Raw genomic sequence first — 21,600 nt, 5'->3', positions numbered from 1 at the left:
AAAGATGCTCAGAAGTGATCTATTGCTAATGGTATGAGATACGTAAACTTTTACAGAAGTGATTTCACTCAGACATGAATTATTGATACCTGCTGTGTGCAAGGTGAACAAAACAGATGTGATAAATAGTGCAACAACTGTGACAAAGAAGCATTTTATTGTTTGTTATTTTATTGATTATTATTTCCCCATTTATAAAGATGATGAATACGGAGCAGCCCCCATCTCTGAACTTCAGGAGAAATCAATCTGAGAAATAGTTAAAAGAATTGAATGCTTGCAATGTTTTCTGAAACAATCTGTAGAAAACTGAGCTGAAGCTGAGTCCATGCAACTTACATATATCTCCATCTACTTCTTTTCTAAATTGAAAACATATCATTGGGGCATGAATCAGGGATATGAACTGATAATTAAAATGTAGAAACCTAAATTAGGGCCGAGGTTGCATTCCTGAGCACTCTGCAAAAATGTAAATAGAGACAATTCAGGTCTCTGCCTGCACATTTGCTCTCCTTTCCTCTTTAACATGTGATTAAGAAGGTACGCACTGAAGGTGGACTTAGAATCTAAAATACGTTGAAGAAAGCTTATTTCCATACAGTGCTCTAAAATTGGTGGCAATAATTCCCTAGCCTGTTATTAAAACTAAGAATTTCAGAGGATTAGAAAGGGTCTGGCATGTATTTAGATAAAATATTCAGAGTTCTGGAAGGGTCGAAAATCTCAAGCTCCTTGGTGTGCACCAACTTTTAACTACTGAGAATCAAGACCAAACTTTCCCTGCCCTCTGAGTGGATTTTGTTTTAATTGCAAGGTCTCCGGCCTTTTAGAGCAGGTGGCCCTGGCCCCCATTGAATGATCATACAGATGCTGTTTCTGCTGTACTTCACTTTTGTGGTCCTTGGAGAAGAAATTGTTTGCTTGATGAGCTTCAGCCTTTTAGAACTGCATGTATAAAAATGCTTGGGTAAAATATGTTCTTCTTTACTGCAGGAATCACACAGGTAAATAATCAGCTAGAGCACTAATGATGTATTTGCATGCATAATTACATTACTTGTAGGCACAGTTTTATATGCAGCTTGAACCTGAGCCTGACAACTATGAACCACCAGGTAATACCATTCCGGTTGAGTTCCTCAGGATTGGTATCAGCGTCTCTCTCTTTCTGAAGATAACATCACTGTCTGCACATCAGTCTTTTTAGGAAAGATCAATAAAGACACAAAGGCATATTCAAGCTAACTTCCAGCTACATCCCTGTACCTGGTGTTTTTGTTTGGTGGGGTCTGGGAGACTCCTAAATCACGGACGTTAATTAAACCTTTGAATTCTCAGATGTGCCTGTGTTCTCCTCTGACTAAGCCCAGGGGTTAAAGTGGACATTAAACTGTCTGATTAAGACCTTTTAAAGTGTAGTCTTTAGTGTAATGCCCTGATATAGGCTGAACAAATATTCTGGACACTATTCTCTCCCACTAACACTCCCAGAAAAGATTTGCTCTCCGTAGGAAATCTTGCACTTTGCTGCAATGTGAGGTTTTTTCAGCATGCCTTTCTGGGAACTGGCCCTTTACATCTGGAAACATCTGCTTTGCAAACAGCTACAGAGACTGCTTAGTTTATTTACTGTAGTCATTCTTTATATTTGCTTCCCATCACTTTCTCCTTCTGATTTCTTAAGAAATGGCATATGTTGGCTCGGAGAAGTGATGCAGCCTACAGGACAGAACATTAACTGGATGAAAAGGAAGTCTTGATTTTCTTCCAGGGCTTCTGTGTGTTGTGAGTCACTTTACTTCTTCTTGCCTCTGTTTCTAGCAGTGGAATGGATGATGTTATATCATTTTTAAAGCACTTTTGAGATATCTTGCTGAAAAATGCTCTGAAAGAATTAGGTAATATTTCTGTTTACATCTGCAAGCACTTAATGGTGTAAAATGCAAATAAACTATGCATTGTGTTTGGCAAAAAACATTCTTAGCAGGTCTCTTTCCTCTTTCATTAGGAAAACAATTAAACAAGTGATTAACCTCCCCTACGCCACTGATTTGATAATGGGCTCTGATGTGTTCCTTTCTTACTGAGGTGAACTGTCCTAATCACGGTTTATTTCTTTTTATATGCAAAGTGTACTTATGAGTCTAAGATTTTGTATTGAACCTTTAGAGGTCTGATACAAAACATGTTGAGATTAGTAAGAAGTTTTAGAAGATTTCAGTAGGTTTTGATAGAACACCTTTTTTTTTTTTTTTTTCCTTGTTGCGTCTTTTTTTGGGGTGGAGGGGAGTGAGGAGGCTGCATGGATTAAATTATCTAAATGGAGCTATATTCATACTGGAAATTATAAGATTACTTTGGAGATTTTTGTGGACAATATTTGGAATGGGGAGCACCTTGCTGCTTCACTTTCCATCCATTATTTGAAAATTTTCAAGAGAATTAAGAATTTCCTCTTGTAGTTTAACAGACACTGCAATGTAGGAAAGAGGAAAAGTCTGTTTCTGTATATAACATGAGGTATCTCTTAATAAAATTGTATAAATGGCAGGCAATACTTCTTTTCCATAGCAAAAACATTCAACCAATTTCTAAATCAGTAACTTGCTTCTCAGTTTTTTTCTTAATTTTGAATTTTTCTTAAAAAAATTAATCCAGTCTGCCTGACCTCAAAATTCCTCCAAATAATCCCTACACCTATGACTTTTTTTGGAGCTCAGTTAGAAGTGTAACTTGATTTAGTTGAATTCAATATTAAGTTTCCATTTTAACTGAAAAAATATATTTATTTTGTTTAATAATATTTATTAATATTTTTTGTGTTTGGGCAATTCCATTCCATTTCCTAATATTCTAAAGCCAAGGTGGCTGATGTGTGACCTCTACATGTGTGGAAATATAATTCTTGGATGTGGATAGAGAAATACAAACACTCGTATTTTATATATAAAATCAACAGTCTGACAAAACTTAATATTTATTAAAATTATGTAGGATTTTTTCATAGACATGTTATTAAAGATGCACATGCCTTTTATATCAGAGAGTAACATCAAAAAACCTGTGAGGGAGGTGAAAGGGTCCCTACGTCTGTGTGGGTTTCTCTCATATGGGTATGTTTCCAGGTTCCTGGTAACAACTCGCTTTAACAGCTAACCTGGGTATAAACCTATGTATTCCAGGGGCTGGTATATTGTAACCTAATCCTCTTCAAGGACACCTTTTCTCTTTTATTGCCATTCTCCAATGAAGACATAAGTATTAGTAATATGAACGTGCATCAGGATATCTCAGTCATTCTCTGAGCTGGTCACCTTCCACTCTACAGAACCATCTCATAAATTCAGTTGCTGCAACGATCTGCATTGTCTATTCCCTTGACACTGTCTGATTGCCTTCTCCAACATCTCTTCTGTGTCATATTTTGGAAACTCCTTTCCTTGTCTTAGAAATTGGTGAAGTGTTTTTTTCTGGTTCTTTTATACATTTATTGTTTTCTACTCTCTTCATCACAACAAATCTGCAGTCAAGCTGCTGGAAGATTTTTATTCATGTGATCATGAATGAAGTCAAGACAAGTCTGTTTGTTTTTTACAAGCATGTTCAACTTCCCAATTTTTAACAGAGAAGTCCAAGTCTAGGTTTTCTCTTAACAATATTTTAACACACAGATGTTTCTGAGATGCTGCCTTGTAATTTAATGGCATCTAATAGGGATCAGAACTTGACTCCTAAGCCTTTTAAAGCAACCTTTTAACACCTTTTTTTAAATATTTTTTCATAATACCTTTAGACTGTGGCTAAGACTCCAAGTAGGGTTTAATGTCATACTATCTTTCAAAACATTTAAACTCATAGCAATGAAATTGTGATCTGCTATCTGTCATTACCACAATTAGTAGCAAATACAGATTTTATATCTGAGATTACATGTTCAGCTGCATTCTCTGACAAAGTACTATTTCTGGGTAATAGGATTAATAATCCAGAACCAGTATGTAATTTTTTTCAGCAGACACAAACAAATCTATGCCAACCATGGACCATAGATATAGTTTCACAAATATATTTAATCTTTCAGTGTCAGAAACTTATTCTTCCTTTTTTCTTTCCCAGATTTTTTTCATAATATTGTTCTTGATGGGAATTTGACTTGTTGGCTTGTTTCATCTATATTTGCTTTAGCTTTGGTCTTAGCTTGCATTTATCTCTACAAATCTTCATTTATATTTGATTATAGGTTTCTTTCATCACATAATATGCTTATGTATGAATTATATTTTCTATATACTGCTTTCTGCATGTGTGTTCAATATCAAGTTTTTTGTCTGTGAGTAAACTCTATGAAATTAACTTCGTCCCATTACAATTTGTGTGCAAATGCTCAACGTAAAAGTCAGAAGATATTCGCTAGTGTTTAAGCAAATGTTCTGCTCACTGGATATAGCTGTCTGGAAGAGTAGATATGGTGTAACATCTTCTGGAAGTGCTACTGATCGTCTCAAGTGCTTCATGCACATTTCTTCTGAAATCTTCATATTTCAATATGCATGTGTGTGTCTCTGTGTGTGCACACTGATTTTTTGCTACTTTTCTACAATGGATTTGCTTTGCAAATAAATGAAGCTCTGTCTAAAAACAAGGCACTGCTTTGATATATTTGCTTCCACACTATATTTGATATTTCAAATTGTTTGAATTTTATTTGCATTTTTGAGGATTTATCTTTGAATAATCTGCATTTATTTTGCCTGCATGTATATCTATGAGTCTGTGTTTCCCTGTAAAAATTTGTATTTGTTCTGGCTATACTATGCATCTATTGATATAGATCTTTTTTAAAAAATTTAAATCAGAAACAGAAGACAAATGTTTTCTTTCTTTTGGGGATCTGACCTAAAATCTGATTTTAAATTAAGGTTTAGGGATTTCACAAGCTCTGAAGAGTTGCATGGTTTATTTAACTATCCTGAATATATTACAAATATCAAAATTTTCTTCTGGTTTTACATATTCATGAGAAACTGGCATTTTCAAATTCCAGACCTTTTCAAAGAATGGAGTACTCTTTAAATTTATTTAACACACTCTGGTATCTTTGTTCCTCATCACCTAGTTAGAGGCTACTAAATGTATTCAATCTTCCAAACCATTGACAACAAAAATGCATTTGGAGTTTCAAGTCAGACTTTATAGTTCTTGATGTCTATAACCAACCACGTTAATCAGTTCTGGATTAAATATTTTATGACAAGAAGTGGAAGAATTTCTTGAGAAGTCATGTTCCCCCGGACACTATTGCTTTATGTGAACTTGAAGATTTTTCTTTATGTGCAATTCTCCAGCAGAAACTTGAGATTTTGTCAAATATCTCTATAGAATTTACATATTACATTTGTGGAGTAAAAGATCTACCACTTGAACCACTACTTTGAAATCCTGCAAACATTTTATACTGCTGTTTTGAGAGGTTTTGTCTCTTGTGCAAAAATCTTCTAGGTAACCTAAAGCATAACATATAGCAGAGGTTGTATTCAACTTGGAAAACAAAGATGCCCTTTCTACAACTGTTACAGTATGTTCTGAGATACAAATAGATCTACAAATAGATCTGGAAATAAAGCAACTCAGTTCTATTAGCGCTAGAGGTTTGTTTGGAACTCCTTTTATTTATTAATAAAACCAGCCTACAAATCAAAGCTTTGATCATTTGCTCTTCTGACAGACTGTAGACTTCATTCACTTAAATTTCATTAATTTTTGTGAATTTTGCGAACTAGAAATTGCAGTTTTATGCAAAAAAATGATTGCTTGCCTTGATATTTACAAATAAACTGGTGTTCAGGTAGTAACAATACACTTTTTTTCATGTTGGTTTCATAGATAAAACCCTAACAATTAAATTTTGTAATTTCTCTTTCTTATGCTGATATCCCTACGAGGAGAATTCACTTCTTGGTAAAAGCACTGGGCAGGTATGCCATTCCAGGTTCTGGTACAAAATTCACCATTAACCTTGGATAATCCCAAATCTGTAATATTTTTTTCTTCTTATAAGTCTTTTGCAAAGCTAAAATCATAAGTGTCAGTTCTATGTCTAGGTAATGCAAGAATTAGGCCAATATAATACTAATAGAGATATTAGCCTTACAAAATTTCAAAGCTTTCTAGAAAACATATTTTCACACTGGATTAAAAACAGCAAAATCTTCTTCTCTCTCATTGCGGGACCAATGTTTCACAGAAATAAATCAATACTTATTGATCCAACCTGTTTCTGCAATGGAGAGGAATTCCCTGGAAAGACAGAAAGCAGGAACTTCGGGTTCCTGCACCATGACAGGCCTCAGACCAATTTGCTATTTTGCAGGGATCTTGCTTGTGTTCTATCTAGCTTTATAACCAAAGTAATTAGGACAGATAGAGTCCCAGCTGAGATAACTCTGTGGAGTTCCATTGAGCACTGAAATTTGGTCCTGTAGCAGCTTATATCAACTTGAAGATGGGGCCTTCAGGTGATAAGTTGTTAGTGGCAACATATTCCTATGGTACAAGGAGTTCTAGCTATAAGCAGAACCTTTACTGCTATTGACTGGTATTATATTTCCAAAATTATATTCCTGTTACAACATTAGTTATTGTAAATCATTTGAAACAGCCATATAAATATGTCTGGAGTGGTATGCTCTGGAAACCTAATCGATATGCTGTCACATTAAACAGAGGAGTAAAGAGAATCTCTAATTACAGGGAAAATATAAATAATCCTGTGCAAACATGTGGAAATATGTGGTGGATGTCACATAAATAACCAAATCACAGGTATAAAATGGCAATATCTTTTCTTCCCAGTCATTAAGAGCCTGGGCTGGTGATGGATCTGGCCTAATTTTCATCCCTCTGCTTGTTTGCCAACTTGATAGACCTTGTAGGCTATTGCTGTTTCTTTTCTACAAGCCAACAAACCTCCTCATATTTATCAGAGGCCATTCATGAGGTCAGTACCTACTGCAGCTTCCTTTCAGCAGGCGTTTCACTTAAGCTGTTTGTTTTGTACCATATGCAGACAAAGTGACAAGTCCTGTTGTGGTCAGTTTGTCCCACATCACCATCCACTGTAGAAAGCACCAGATGCTCAGTTTGCAGTTAGTAAAATCAAGTGAATTTAGGTTGTATTCAACTGCTGTGTAAATTTAGGATGGGGATATGCTTGGGGAGTGTGGAGGAGGACTGACCAGAGTCACTGTCCCTCTTCTATCCCTTTACTGGACATTTACAACCCCATGTTATGGAATTATTGTAAAAAGGGAGCCCTGAATCCTCCACCCCTGAATCATCCATGTTACACATGCTTCAACCTCCATGACTACTAATTTAACAGATCACGCGTTTCTCCTATTACATGATCATTTCATTCTTCCCATCAATTCCCCAGCTGTGTCCTTTTTGTGAAACCCACAGTTGTTAAGCACTGCTTTGGTAGAACCTGTTTTCCTGTGACACCAAGGAATCAGGTCTGTGACACCAAGGAATCAGGTCTGTGACCAGGGTCTCCCTCCTGTCATGGGTGAGATGGAACAAGCAATATCCTGGAGGGATCCAAACCCTCGGGTGAGTGATCACACCCTCACTTGCCCACTCCTCCAACAGCGTTGAGATCACCAGGTCTCAACTGCCCTTCACCACAGGAAGGTAGCCACTAGCCCATCAAGGTCAGGCAGAAAGCCACACTGGTCCATGCTGTCCTGCCAGTTACATCTTAGGTGTCCCCAGCCAGGCACCTGGGCATCACCCAACATTCCTCCACACACATATCCCTTCCTTCCTTCCTTCCTTCCTTCCTTCCTTCCTTCCTTCCTTCCTTCCTGTGCAGAAGAACATCACATGATCAGCCTCCAAACTGGTGGATCTGTCTCATGTCTTCTTATATACTGGAGGACTCAAGAAGTGCCACTTTTGTTTAGTCTAGGTGTTATCAAAATTTACAACTAACCTGTACCAGGTGTAGCTAGCAAGTAACAGTCTTCTGCATGTGAGCTCAAAAGATAACTTCGGACATTGACCACACATACATGCAGGTATACACATATATATATATATAAAACTTGTTTTCATGATTTAAACCATTTTTTCACCTGTGACACCTGCCAATAGAAAAATAACAGGTTTTCATATCAAAGAGGTGAAAAAAACCAAGGAGGAACACTGGGAGTTTATTCCTTGGAGGAGGGCTGAATGGACAAATATAAAGTAAAGTAAAATGAATAGATATTTTAAATCTCAAAGGTTCAGTTTTCCACCCTGGACCAAACAGTAAAGACACTACAAACCACAAATGGAACAGTTTAAATCTCTGTTAAGAAAAACAATTGAAAATAATAAAGTAGAGACATGTTTTATTATCTCATCCAGATGGCTCATGGGCTCTGGTTTTAGCCATATCATAACATTACAAACTGGACCCAGATCTGCAAAGGTGTTGTGTACCATTAGCATCCTTGGGTGCTAATATGACCATTTGCTAGTGCAGAGATAGAAATATGTTCATACTGACAGATTTGGAACCATATGTTCAAGTTCTCTTTGTTTTGTTTTGTTTTCTCCCAAAGAGCAAAATTTTTCCCTCTCTTCTACTCAGCCATTTTTACTGACATAAGTGGCTTATTCTCTGCTCTGATCTCTCCTTCCAGTTTCAGAGCCTTTCTTCTTGAGGTGTCACAGCAATTCAAAGGTTAAGTCCCCTCCCTAGGCAGAGAGGCACTAGAGATACTTGAAAGCTGTCAACAATTTCAATAGGAATCTTCCTTTCACAGTGAAGGACCCTGCTTGTCAAAGCAAGCTGCTCAGCAGCTTGGATTCAGCCTACTTGATCCAGTCTGTTTACCTCTTAGGATCTCTTGCAGGGTGGGTGTTTGCTCTTCACTTAATACTGTCCTCCTCTTAAAATGTTACCAGTGTGGCAGTGCAGGTGTGTAATTCACTTGTTACGCTAAAGATAACACCAAAGCGCTCAACGTAAGTGTGATTCTGTCAGATGAAGGTGCCCTGCTTCTCGACATGGCTTATTTTGATTCCCACGCCAGCCCTTTGCAACCAATTATTGCTACTCCCACTAAGCAGGTGCCCAATTATTATGGAAACCACTGTATTGTCTAGCACAGAGATGGCAAAGTCTTTCTCATTTCACTCTCACATTTGATCTGAAGGGATTTAGACCCTGATCCAGTGCAAGAATATTCCTCAAGTTAAATACGTGAATAATTGTGTTCCATTTTGGGAACTCAGAGGACAAATATTTTCTTGGATAATAATACCCAATAGGATACACACCAAGTATTGTTCCATTATAACACTGTTGTGCAATCAGATTGTGTTGGTTTTTTTTGTTTGTTTTTTTTTTAACAAGAAACATCTACTTGCACAAGCAGCCTGATAAAATTATTTATTATACCACTTCAATTTTGCATTTTGAATTGCTGCAAACTATCTTCCTTGAATTTTAATGATGTCAACCACCATACTTCATAGATGTAACACTACCATCTTAACTGCCTTCTTTATTACAATCTTATCAGCAGCCAATAAAACCATATGACTCATTAATTTAAGCACAACTCAATTTTGGTGGTGCAAAGGTGGGAACTTTACTTTCTAATACTTTACATTATTTGATGAATCAATAGAGTTTGGATCCTCTTGTGCTGGATAATTTCTTTGTTGTCTTGGGCAAGTCAGTTGAGTTTGCATTCATGTCCATACTATATATCAAATTTAATTATCTAAGATAAGTGTCATATGAGCTAGGAGTTGGGTACCATTACTGTCAACAGAGATCTGAAGCTCAACTCATTTGCCTCATTTTTCCAGAACCATTTTAGATGTCTTAAAATAAAACCTAAGGTATTTTCATGGGTTTGGTGGATATAGCACAGGTCCAAGCGAACTAACCTTTTCTGTAACCTTTCCTCACACAACACAAGGGATGTGATCTTCTTCCCACCTCTATGCATGATCTATTTCACGTGTGCTTTTAAGGTAAAGCTTCATTATTAATAGTGGGTACTTACGTGGTTGCTATTAGAGTAGTACAGGCTTCCCTGAGTGTCTCTCTCGATCATAGCTCTGGGAGATAAGAAAGTATTAGATGGGAAGGATGAAAGCCAAATTTTCTTTCCATTGTTTCTTATCCTCCTCCCCTGACTCTCCCACCCCCTCGAACATCACAGTGAGAGTGGTCAGGCACTGGAACAGCCTGCCCAGGGAGGTGGTGGAGTCGCCATCCCTGGAGGTATTTAAGAAACGTGTAGACATGGTACTTCAGGGCATGCTCTAGTGCCCAAGATTGTTGGTTTGTGTCTGTTTGTGGGTGGGTGTGGTGTGTAGTTTTTGTGTGTGTGTTTTGTTTTTGTTTTTGGTTTGTTTTTTTTTTTTGTTTCGGTTTTTTGGGTTTGTTTTGGTTTTTTTTTTGTTGGACTTGATGATCTCAAAGGTTCCTTCCAACCATGAAGATTCTGTGATTTTGTGATTTAATTTTCTGCAGACTGGGATTTATATTACAAAGTAAGGTCCCAGTGCTCAACCTACAGGGAAGAAGGAGAGTTAAGACACTTCAGAAGAAGATTTAAGTCAGACAGCAGGCTGAGCAAAGAGTAGCCAAGAGCTTCCCAATGGTGTTTCTACACGTTGAGCAGGTAAGAAGTCTCAAATTCCCCCATTTAGAAACTTTTATGTATATTTGAAGAAGACATTTCTTCTCACAGGGAAGCTGCAGTTCAGAGCTTTCTTCTGCTAGTAGATGTCTCTGATCTTTCCTTCAAACAGTTGAACAAGATACTTGTCTCCTCTTGCAAAGCATTTAGGGAAGAGGGGAACAGAACAGCTCCTGAGTTAGAGACTCTCAAAGTGAAAAGGGGGAGTCCTAGACTCAGTCCCTGCTTCTGCTTATGTCTAGCCTGCTCTTGGAAATAGGTGTCCCTGGCAGCTGCTGACTGTTCTGAGCAGAGTCATTTTCCACCCATCAGAAAAGAAATTCACAGAATGATATGGGGTTGGAAGGGACCTCTGGAGATCATCTGGTCCAACTCCTCTGCCAAAGCAGGGTCACCTAGAGCAGGTTGCACAGGAATGGGCCCAGGTGGGTTCTGAATGTCTCCAGAGATGGAGACTCCACCACCTCTCTTGGCAGCCTGTTCCAGGGCTCTGCCAACCTCAAAGTGAAGAATTTCCTCCTCATGTTTAGATGGAACTTTCTGTGTTCAAGTTTGTGCCCATTTCCTCTTGTCCTGTCACTGGGCACCACCGAAAAGAGACTGGTCCCCTCCTCTTGACACCCACCCTTTAAGTATTTATAAGCATTGATCAGATCTCCCTTCAGTCTTCTCTTCTCCAAAAGTAGCCTAAAGGTTACAGTATTCTCCTTTGAGGGAAAAGAGAAGTTTCTGGCTAGTGTTCCAAGAAACAGTATTTTACATGCAACAGTCATGAGATGAAGAAAGACATTTGAGATGTTAGTGATACAATAATCTATAAAGCACTTTAAAATGGGAGAGTACACTTGCTGGGAAAAAAGGATGGTCTAGCTAAAAGAGCTCTAGATTCTGAGTTGAGAGACTTTGATCTGTCCCTAACTCAGGAGAGCCTTGGTTAAGTGGTACTCCATTAGTACCCCATCACCACCAGTAATGGTGATATTCGTGCTTCAGTTCTGTTCTGATGAAAAACACAAACATATAGCTAAGCTACATGGAATAATAAATCATAAATTCACACAGTAAGTTCAGTGCTCTGACTGAGAAATTGCTAGAATAGAGCACAAATAAGTCTCAATCCCCTCTGCAAGCAGTCTCAGTTGCATTTCAGACTGTTTTACTCCCTAGCAATGTGTTTTCTGAACAGGAACAAAAGATGACTCAAGGCACATCCCTAGCCTCATACCAGAGATACCTCAAACAGAATATTTAGAATATTCGTTCCCAGTGAGCATAGTGATTTTGTTATTGCAATACATGGTACCCTTCCTTCTGCCTAGAAACAGAATTCCTTAGTTGTGTTATATGCTCTATACTGATAACAGATGGTGGTAATTTTTTCTGTAGCCTCAGTTGAATAGTCTCATGTTTTGGAGAAGGAGTTCTGTAGTGTTATTTCTGCAAACCACAGTCATGAAGTGTTGGATTTTTTTGTGTTTGGGTATTATTTTTTTTCCAGGCTGAATGGAAGATATATTTTTTCTGCCTAGGAAATTCTACACTATTTTAATGTAGAACTCAATAAACCTTTTCTGACAGATATTATGATTATTTTTTAACTTAAACCATCATTTATTAACTGAGTGTATCTGGCTACCTTAAATGACATTCTTTTGATATTTCTTACATGTGTTCTAGTCTCTTTTTTTAATATGTATCCTAGGAGATAATGGTAGTCTACAAGATTTTCAAAAGTCAAATCATATTATATGTATCACATGGGAAACATTTATGGTAGATGGCATGATAGAAAATGAACCTTGTTAGAGCATCACGTTAGGTAATTACAGTTTGAAATATGTACAGTATTATCCCCCACAGATGATTAACCCACTTTCAAGGGGTGATAGGTGTTATTAATTGACCTGTTCACTGAACTCTAGAAGGTGTTTGGGAACGTGCATATACCACAAATTACTATTCTACGTTGTTAATCATCCAAGTCTCCTTCATGACTCAATAGAAGTGGAAATCAAAAGGCAAAAGGCTAAGAGATGACCCATTGTTTTACAGGCCCACAAATATATTACAATAAATAAGATTGTTCAGGACACAGTTCAAAAACAAGTGACCTTTCTCTGTGTTTCCTGTCAGATTTAACTGTTTTTCTCTTCCCACCTCTGTTTTCTTTGCTGGAGCTGCAGTCTCATGCATTGCTTGTTTCTCACCAATGTCCTGTCTCTACATCTCTCCATTTCAGGTCTCTCCTCTCTTTAACCCTTTTCATTCTTCTTTGTGTGGAGTTTTACTTTCATTCCACCTGTAGCATATGCCACACAAAGCTGACAGGGGTGGCTGTCCCTGGCGGACTGTGCTTTCCAACCATTTTCATTTGACAGTTCTCAATGTGCAAAGCAACAAGGGGAAAGGGCAGAAGAGCAAATAGTGTACACACACATAGAAGTGGATGGAGGTCTTTGTCAGCTCAAGAAGTTTGGTATACGATACCCATATGCTCCCCTGTGTACTGTTACCTTGTTAATGCATATCTTTCTGTGTGCACTTTCAGAAACAAAGTATAACCACTCAAATGCATAATAGATAAGGGAAAGACAGCAGACTGAAACTAATTGAGCTATTCCTCCAACAAAAATGCAAGAGAAGGGGTTATTAATATTCTTCCTAGAGGCTTTGGATGTGCTCCAACATGTGATGAGAGATCTGCACCTGTATCCTCTGTGAATATTTAAGAATACCTCATTGTGGTGTCAGGACACAGACTTTTGTTCTGTTTGTTCTGCTAATGGGATTTAGCTTCATCAAATAATGTTCAGCATGAGTTCTTCTAAAAGATGCCTGTATGGTTAAACTATAGTATCTTGAATGATGAGTTAAAGACTTGACTGAACACTGAGTGTTGCTTATGAAATAATCATGACTTTGAGATGATGGATAGACTTGATTCCCTGAATTTCCAGCTGAGATTTTCAGCAGGAGCTTCATTAGACAGACATAGGTTGAGACTGTTGTAATACAGATACAAATGAATTTGAAAAACTGTTCTAACTTAAAACTTTTGGATCTGAATAATTTAGATTGCCTGATTGCTCCCCAAACTAACATCTTCATTTCTGTTTTGATGGCAGAGAGGAGTGGAAGTGTCATATTGTTGTACCGAGTTTAAATAACTTCAAGAAACTTTCCCATCTAATCAGGGAAAATCAAATTCATATGCTTTGAAGATGAGCAAAACTGTATAATTGTGCCAGGAGAAAATGTGTGAGTCTGAACGCTGATTCTTTTCTCTGAACGTAGCAGGGGACTGGTTTGTGTAGACAGGATATAAGAAAGGTCTGGCTACTGAACACTCTGAATTTTTACAGTATTCTGAAGACATGCATAAGAGTCTAAAGCCATTAGCCTGGCTTTAGTCAATACTCTGAAGAGGAGGGAACCCAAATTCAGGAACCTCTAAGAGATCTGAATTTCAAATATTGCTTAGAAAATTGATACTTCTTAAGGTACTCTTCTGCAGATTCTTAGTGCTTCTGTGAACCTTAGCCCCAAACAGTTAAGAATTTAGAAGATAACAGAGGGTTTACAGCCCTGGAAGCTCCTCTCCCCTCCACATTCCACTGTGTGTTGCCCATTGTAAGATTTATCTTGACTCACAAGATGCATTAGTGTGTGCGGCTATGCGTTCCACCACACCATCCTCAGCAACATTTCACATCTTGTTATAAATGTTATTATTTGTCATAGGTAATTTAAATATACGTTTTTTTAAAGAAACACTGGTTTAAAGCACAGCCTGTGTGTGTATATATATGTGTGTGTGTGTGCATGAAAGGACTTGCTTAATAAACACCACGGTATTTTATGCATCAGTTTATAAGCTCATGACAGAACTCCTACCAAACAGATATCTAGAAATATTCCACCCAACAGGATTCCCAAAGAAGGTAAAATGGAAATCTCATTTGGTTGTCCAAATGTGCACAGCTATACACAGACCTAAATGAGACCAAGGTTCTTCCTTGGTCCTTCCTACAAACCGCTGCCCTTCTCCATCAGATGAGTCAATCCTGATGGATCCTTGTTTAGCTGCTCTTCAGGACCATCAGTGATGAAGTCTTAGCAGATCCCCTAACTAATGTATACCAGCATTTCACCATCCAGAGCATAAAATCTCCTATTTCAAGTCTCCTCTGCGTCTTCCTTACTTAGAAACATTTGAAATTTGTCACTTTTTGACCTATTCATAACAACCCAGAAAAAAATTATTTAAAAACCCAGCTAGAGGAGAAATCATTGACTGTACTAGTGATGGTATTTCCAGCTCTCAGTTTCTTATTTCACTTTATGTATTGATCTTTTTTTTTTAAAAAAAAAAAAAAAAAACCAAAAAAACCCCAACAAACCAAAAAACCAAATCGCCCTCATCGTGTAGGACTTCCCTGGAAACTCTCCCTTCACTGGTGGGCTGAAGACAGTCTCTACCTTACTTACTTTCTTCTTTTCTTCCTTGAAAAAAGATGAAGAATGGGCAAAATACCATCTGGTTTCAATTTTTTACAACTGAGCCTATTCTGAGGATAGGTTTAGTGATATTTCATAGCCTTTTGCTGCCCCAGTCTGGATATTTCAGTAAGACAGAATCCAAACTTCTGTCACATAATGGGCAAAAATCATATGATTTAAGAGGGAGATTGACCATTAAACCCCTTAGTCAGACATATATAAGACATACCACAGAGTTACATACTACTTTGTACATTGAAGAACCCAAATAATTGTATTTGGTTAAGACATCTTCCACATTTGAAGCCATTCAAACATGAAGAGACCTCTCTTTCAGCTGGCAGTTTGTTGAACATAAACTGTGTGGGATATGTACAAGTAGATATGTGTGTCTCTTGTATCAAATTTCAAATTCAGCTTGTTTTAACCTCAGCTTTACTTCTATGTTTACACAAGTCAGTACCTTGAGAGGCACAAGAGCATGAAATGCAAGCCTTGCAAAGGTTCAGACAAAGCTTTTCTAACAAACTGTAAATCATCACATAGATTTGGCAGTCCAAAAGGAGAAATCTTCCTGGCGGGAAGCAGAAACACAAGGAAAAGGAGCCTAAAACCAAAAACATGCTTTGACGCTTTCATAGAAAGTATTGCTATGATTTTCTGCCTTGTCTCTTCCTTTCATTGCATGTAGTTGTGTAACCTGATTTATTTCATCCACAGATCTCTTAAGCTCTCCAAAGGAAATGATGGTCTATAATTATGCTTATTTTATGTACAGAAAGACTTCGGGAAATGGAAGTGAAATGTCACGTTGAGAAGTTTAACAGCAGGTAGATGACCAGGTACATCTGGAAGAAAACATACATAAATTCATAGGATATCCAGTCAGAACTTCTCCTGTTTCAGTTTATGCCTGTGGTGTCTTGTCCTCCTGATCTGCACCACCAAGAAGACCTCTAATCTTTGAAATTCCACTAGTTTTAGAATCACATTTTATGGAAATTTCTGAACAATGGGTCTGAATGCACACTGCATTTGTAATCCTAATGTGGGATCTACCAAATATATATAAAGGGAAACAACGTATACCTAAAAATGCTGTTAAGGGCCTGGTCCTACAGAGAATTTCCAAGGAAAAAGTAGCAGATGAGAAGATTAAAGCTGTAACCACACTCAGATCAAGTCACAGTTAAAGTAACAACTAAGATGAGTTTCGATCCTCACTCCCTGCAATCATGTGGTCACCACATGCTGTTATTGAGGATACATATAGGAAGGATGAGGAAGGGAGCTCCTACTTTTGTCTAGCATGTCTGGTTCATAGGAATAAGGGTATTCTGACAGTTTTCCTCACCAGAAAATGGCAGATCCTGTCACAGGTCCTGTTTCAAGAGATTGGGGGATGCCTATGATGTGTTTTCATCTTATTTCTATCACTTTTTTCCTCAGCTGGTTGACTCTACAAACTGTGTTGTGATGATATTTGGCATCAAGCTGGAGTCAGTAAAGAGAATGCATGATGTTATTCATGCAGAATGCCAAACTACTATAAATATCATACCATATAGGAAAGAGTCTTTTATATCTGAAAACTTAGATTTTGGGCACTTCTCTAACCTATGTATTACATCACCCTCTTCAGGTCTGGCATTTTTGTCTTATCTTTGTAATATATTGCACCACCCTGGGTGGTCAGATTTGCTTATGTGAAGTTATGCCATATTAAAGGATGGATATTTTCAGGTTGAATCTAAAAAAAAAAAAAAAAAAAGCAGAAGCAGAAATTTTAATGTCTTTTTTATTATTTATTTCTAAAGATATTTTTTTAAATCTAGTTTGGTTGAAATTTTGTAATCTAATTTTCCTAACGTGTCTTTGTCTGGAATGGCATAATCAAAACCTAAATTGGAAATGTTTTGGAAATATAAAGGGTAAATGGCAAAAATCCTGTCCGCACTGACATGTAGTATTTCAAGGGATTTAAAAGTGCTTTTTAATTTCAGTCTATTTACACTTTCAGTGTAATGTCAGTGTGTACAATAAGAGCAGCAAGGTAGGCAGGAAGAAATAATATTTTAGTTGCAGCAATTGATACAGTCAAGAAAAAGTGTGGCAGTTTGTAGGCACACAAGCCCTCCTTAAGATCTAAAATAAAACAGCCCATTTCAGGTCCAGTGGTTATTTTCTTGTTCATTTCCAGGCTACCTGAGTATTTTTTCATTCTTAAACCCCAAAATACTAAACTGGAAGTTTTATTGAATAGTATTATTTCATTTTAATATGTTGTCACAGCACAGTATATTTCAAAGTCTTGCTTATTTTAATACAAATGATAATGTCTATTTCAATTTGTCTCTTTGGTTTGAATCTAAATTAATTCTCATCAAAAGAAAAAAAAAATGGGGGGGGGGATCTGATAATTAATGGCTGAAATGATGAGTGTCCTGCACAGAACAAAACAAAGGGGAAATAAGGGCAATGAACAAATTGTTTATTCTGCTTCTCACAAAACATTACATTTGCTATTAATTTCAGCTGGTACATTTAAAAAATACTCAAGGAAAAACATCATATGATTCTATCTAAACATCACATCTATTGCAGTGCATTTTTCATGAGCAAATAGCTGCAACATACAGGTGTTACCACATCGCTTGAAAAGAAAAACCAAAGCTTCAATTGCTGGAGCCTTGCCTAGTGCATTCAAATGATTAGTACCAAAAACAGGACCCTCAGAACAATTAGGCAGAAAAACATTTAAGAGTTGTTTTTGCCCTAAAATGGCAGTGAAATGTATATACTTGAGTGAGTGGATCCCTTTGCTAAACGTGAACTGGAAGCCATCCAGCCAAGGTAATGCTGTGTGACACCTGAGGTAATCAGATGTGTACCTGATCTTGCAGATCACTGAAGAAGCCTGTCACTTCTGCTGCTGCTGCCCCAAAAGGTCATACCTTGAATCTTCTTTGTGCCAGCTCCAAAATAAGGGGAATTGTTTTGTTGCCAATAGAATTGGTAAATCAGAAGGTTAAACGAATGGAAATAAGAAAGAAAAACAAATAAAACTCTTTATGATACAGTTTATAATTGCATTACTTAATAGTAGAACATGATTAGAATTAGTAATACAGACATCAGGGTAGTTTTGCTTCTAGGTTTCAAAGTGCCACATATTATTACTTTCTTCTTTATCACTCCTTAAAACTCGGCCTGTAAGTCTTAAGTAAACCACTGCACTCTTCTGACTCTGGACTTGTCCTACCCTAGGACACTGGGTTGTGTTGAAAATGTCACCTCCTACTGTATTGCTCCACTGAGCATCCAGAAAAACCCAAAACAGAAAGGTCCAATAAATTGGTAGTCTGTGTCTACACAACACAGGTGGAATAGTAATTCCACCACGTCCCCCAAAGTGTGAGAGTGATAATAGCAGGTCTTATATCCGTGCAAGAAAGAAAGTAAAAGCCGTATCAGCTTAACATACCATTGTAGGAAAAAAACGGAAGGATAGACTCTCCTGCCATCACTGTGAGATTGCTAAATTGCAGCTTTACCACCCTAGGAGCACTATTGACACAAATACGCCTCCCAAAAATCAAATCTTGAGACCAGTTCTGAAAAATACCAGTATACTTCCTGCTGAAACCCTTTTCTGAATAAATAGAACCTATTTGCAGAACTGTCATGATTTCAATGGCATTCTTAGTGAGGTAAATAATCAGAAGATAAAAATGATTTTATTATGTTTTGATTGGACTTCAGAGACAAAATTTAAACACAGTATTTAGCAGGGTAGGAGCATCTTTCTTATGAAGACAGGCTGAGAGAGTTGGGCTTGTTCAGCCTGGAGAAGAGAAGGCTCTGGGAAGACCTTATAGGAGTCTTCCAGTACCTAAAGGGACTCCAGGAAAGCTGGGGAGGGACTCTTGATCAGGGAGTGGAATGATAGGACAACGGGTAACAGTTTTGAACTGAAAGAGGGGAGACTGAGATGAATTATTAGGAAGAAGTTCTTTCCTGTGAGGGTGATGAGACCCTGGCCCAGGTTGCCCAAAGGAGTTGTGGATGTCCCATTTCTGGAGGGGTTCAAGGCCAGGTTGGATGGGACTTTGAGCAACTTGGTCTAGTGGGAGGTGTCCCTGCCCAAGGCAGGGGGGTTGGAACTGGATGATCTTTAAGCTCCTTTCCAACCCAAACCATTCAGTGATTCTATGATTCTGTGATTTTCAGGAAGAAGCACAGCTAGGGGGAAGATATTGCATGAACAAAATATTTCTTTTCAGTACTCTTGTTTTTTTTTTTCCTACCAGAATTTTCAGGGCTTCCCATGAAATAATGTTTTGGTTTATTTATTGACATTGTGCAGTGGTAGGGAAATACGAGAATTTTAGAACCAGCTAACTCAATACAAAATATGGCCCAGCTAAAATGGTTGATATCTAAATATGGACTATTACTACCTTTCTGAAAAGTATTGATCAGTGTAAGACACTAAGCAGGGCTAAAGATGATTTAAAGAAATGTATTCTTCACATTTTGAATGACTATGATTTCTTTCCTCAGTGCTATAGTAAGACATTGCACTGAACCCATACTTATTATAAACCAACATTGTGAATCTGCAACAGAATTCAAAGTGTTCAAAATCTGCAACAAGTTTATATGGGGTTATTAACCCCAACCATTGCTAATAAAACAAACTTGAAAAGTACTTTGCTCTTCAGGAAAGGGATGCACTCAACTGTGTGTTCACATATGTGTTCTCCATCCTAAGCGCACAGAGTTTTGAAGTGAAAGAGTGATTAAAAATTGAGTGTTCTGATACCCAGAATACAAATTATTTCTCTACTAGCCTGTTCTTCCTGCTTAATGTATCCCTCTGAATAACACTTCTGGAATGATGCACGAGGAGAAAAAGAGGAAAATGGAATAAAGCAAGACTTTCTGTGCTGTGACAGCTCTGTGTGGCTGAGTCTGTGTTGTATGTCCTTTTGCTTGGGGATTTTGTGCGTACGGTTCCAGCGAGCCCTTTTCCTCTGCTATGCACTCCCACATTCCTCTCCACGTGTTTGTGGTGGACATTATCAGTTCATCTGAAGATTTTCCTAATATACTACATGTTTGTGCGTGTCTGGGTCTTAGGAAGCTTTGTGCTGGAGAAAATTCCCCATCTAGCAATTCTGCTGCAGCCCGTTGTGAGATACCAGGAAGGTGTGCAACCACGCACAGCCCTGGCCGCAGAACTACAGAGCATTCAGCTTCCCTGCCAGTGGGGACCCCCACCTCTTGGGGCCACCCAAGGTTATATTGAAGGAAAGGCAGTTTCTGAATCTAAGTCCTGCCTCGACAGAACTGGTGTCACCAAACTCATTGCATGCAACTGCCAAAACTTTCAATAAACCTCTTGTTAAAAATTATTTCTGTGTGCAACACAAAGTTTATTCTCATTATTAATCAACCCAAGAAGATAAGAGACTTCAATAGGCACCATAAAAAGTCACTGTAAGAACCTCTTGATTAAGATCTTATCATTTCTTAATTTTGATGTCCTTGGATCTCCCTCCATACTCCCACTAATCAATCATTAAAATGGTGGTGTGTGGAGGTCCCAGTAACCATTTGACCTGTTCTTATCAACTTTGCCCTCTCTTGAAACTGCTCACTTCCCAGTGATTTGTGTGGATCAATACAGCGAAAAAGGTCACAAAAGCACTAAAGAGAGATGCCAATCAGAGAGACGTCAAAAGAAAAAGAAAGTTTGACAACATCAGGATCAATCAGAGGCTGCTCAGGAGAACTTGTCAGCTGTGATTAATGGCATATTGTGCATTGCTGTCATCTGGAAAACACTATAGAACTTTTTAGATCACTGCATGGGGAAATTGAGTTGACTCTTTTGTCATCTTGAAATTTAGTAGTTAGAGGGTCCAGAGTGGGCCAGTCAAACTTTTTCCTTAGCACACAAAAGCCTGATGATGTCATGGCTGAGTAAAACTCTCCTAATTGTGTTTAGGTAAGGGACGGGATGCAATTCACACAGCTCTGGGAAGACTCTGCTCTCCACCTCCCTCATGCAATGATTAACTGGGGCACTGAAAAAGTGATATTCATGAAGGAATGCTCTGAAATATGCTATATTGCTGTGAAATGAAGAGGTGGCATTTCACAAGCAGATGTATTGATGTTGCCCCCTTTCTTATCTGGGTCTTCCCAATGAGCAAGCCCCACAGGAGACTTTGGTGCTGTGATAGTGACCTCCGCAACTTCCAACATCCTCAGAGGAACTCCTCAAGTACAGGAGAAAGTCATGGGAAGAGCTGGACCACCGTAAGTTGGTCTGTCCATAAATCACACAAGGAGAGTGTCAGCTAGACTAGTAGTTTTACCT

This window comes from Numenius arquata, chromosome Z, assembly GCF_964106895.1.
Source record: "Numenius arquata chromosome Z, bNumArq3.hap1.1, whole genome shotgun sequence".
Lineage (NCBI taxonomy): Eukaryota > Metazoa > Chordata > Aves > Charadriiformes > Scolopacidae > Numenius > Numenius arquata.
The sequence above is the reverse complement of the archived record's forward strand: the minus strand, read 5'-3'. Positions refer to the sequence as shown.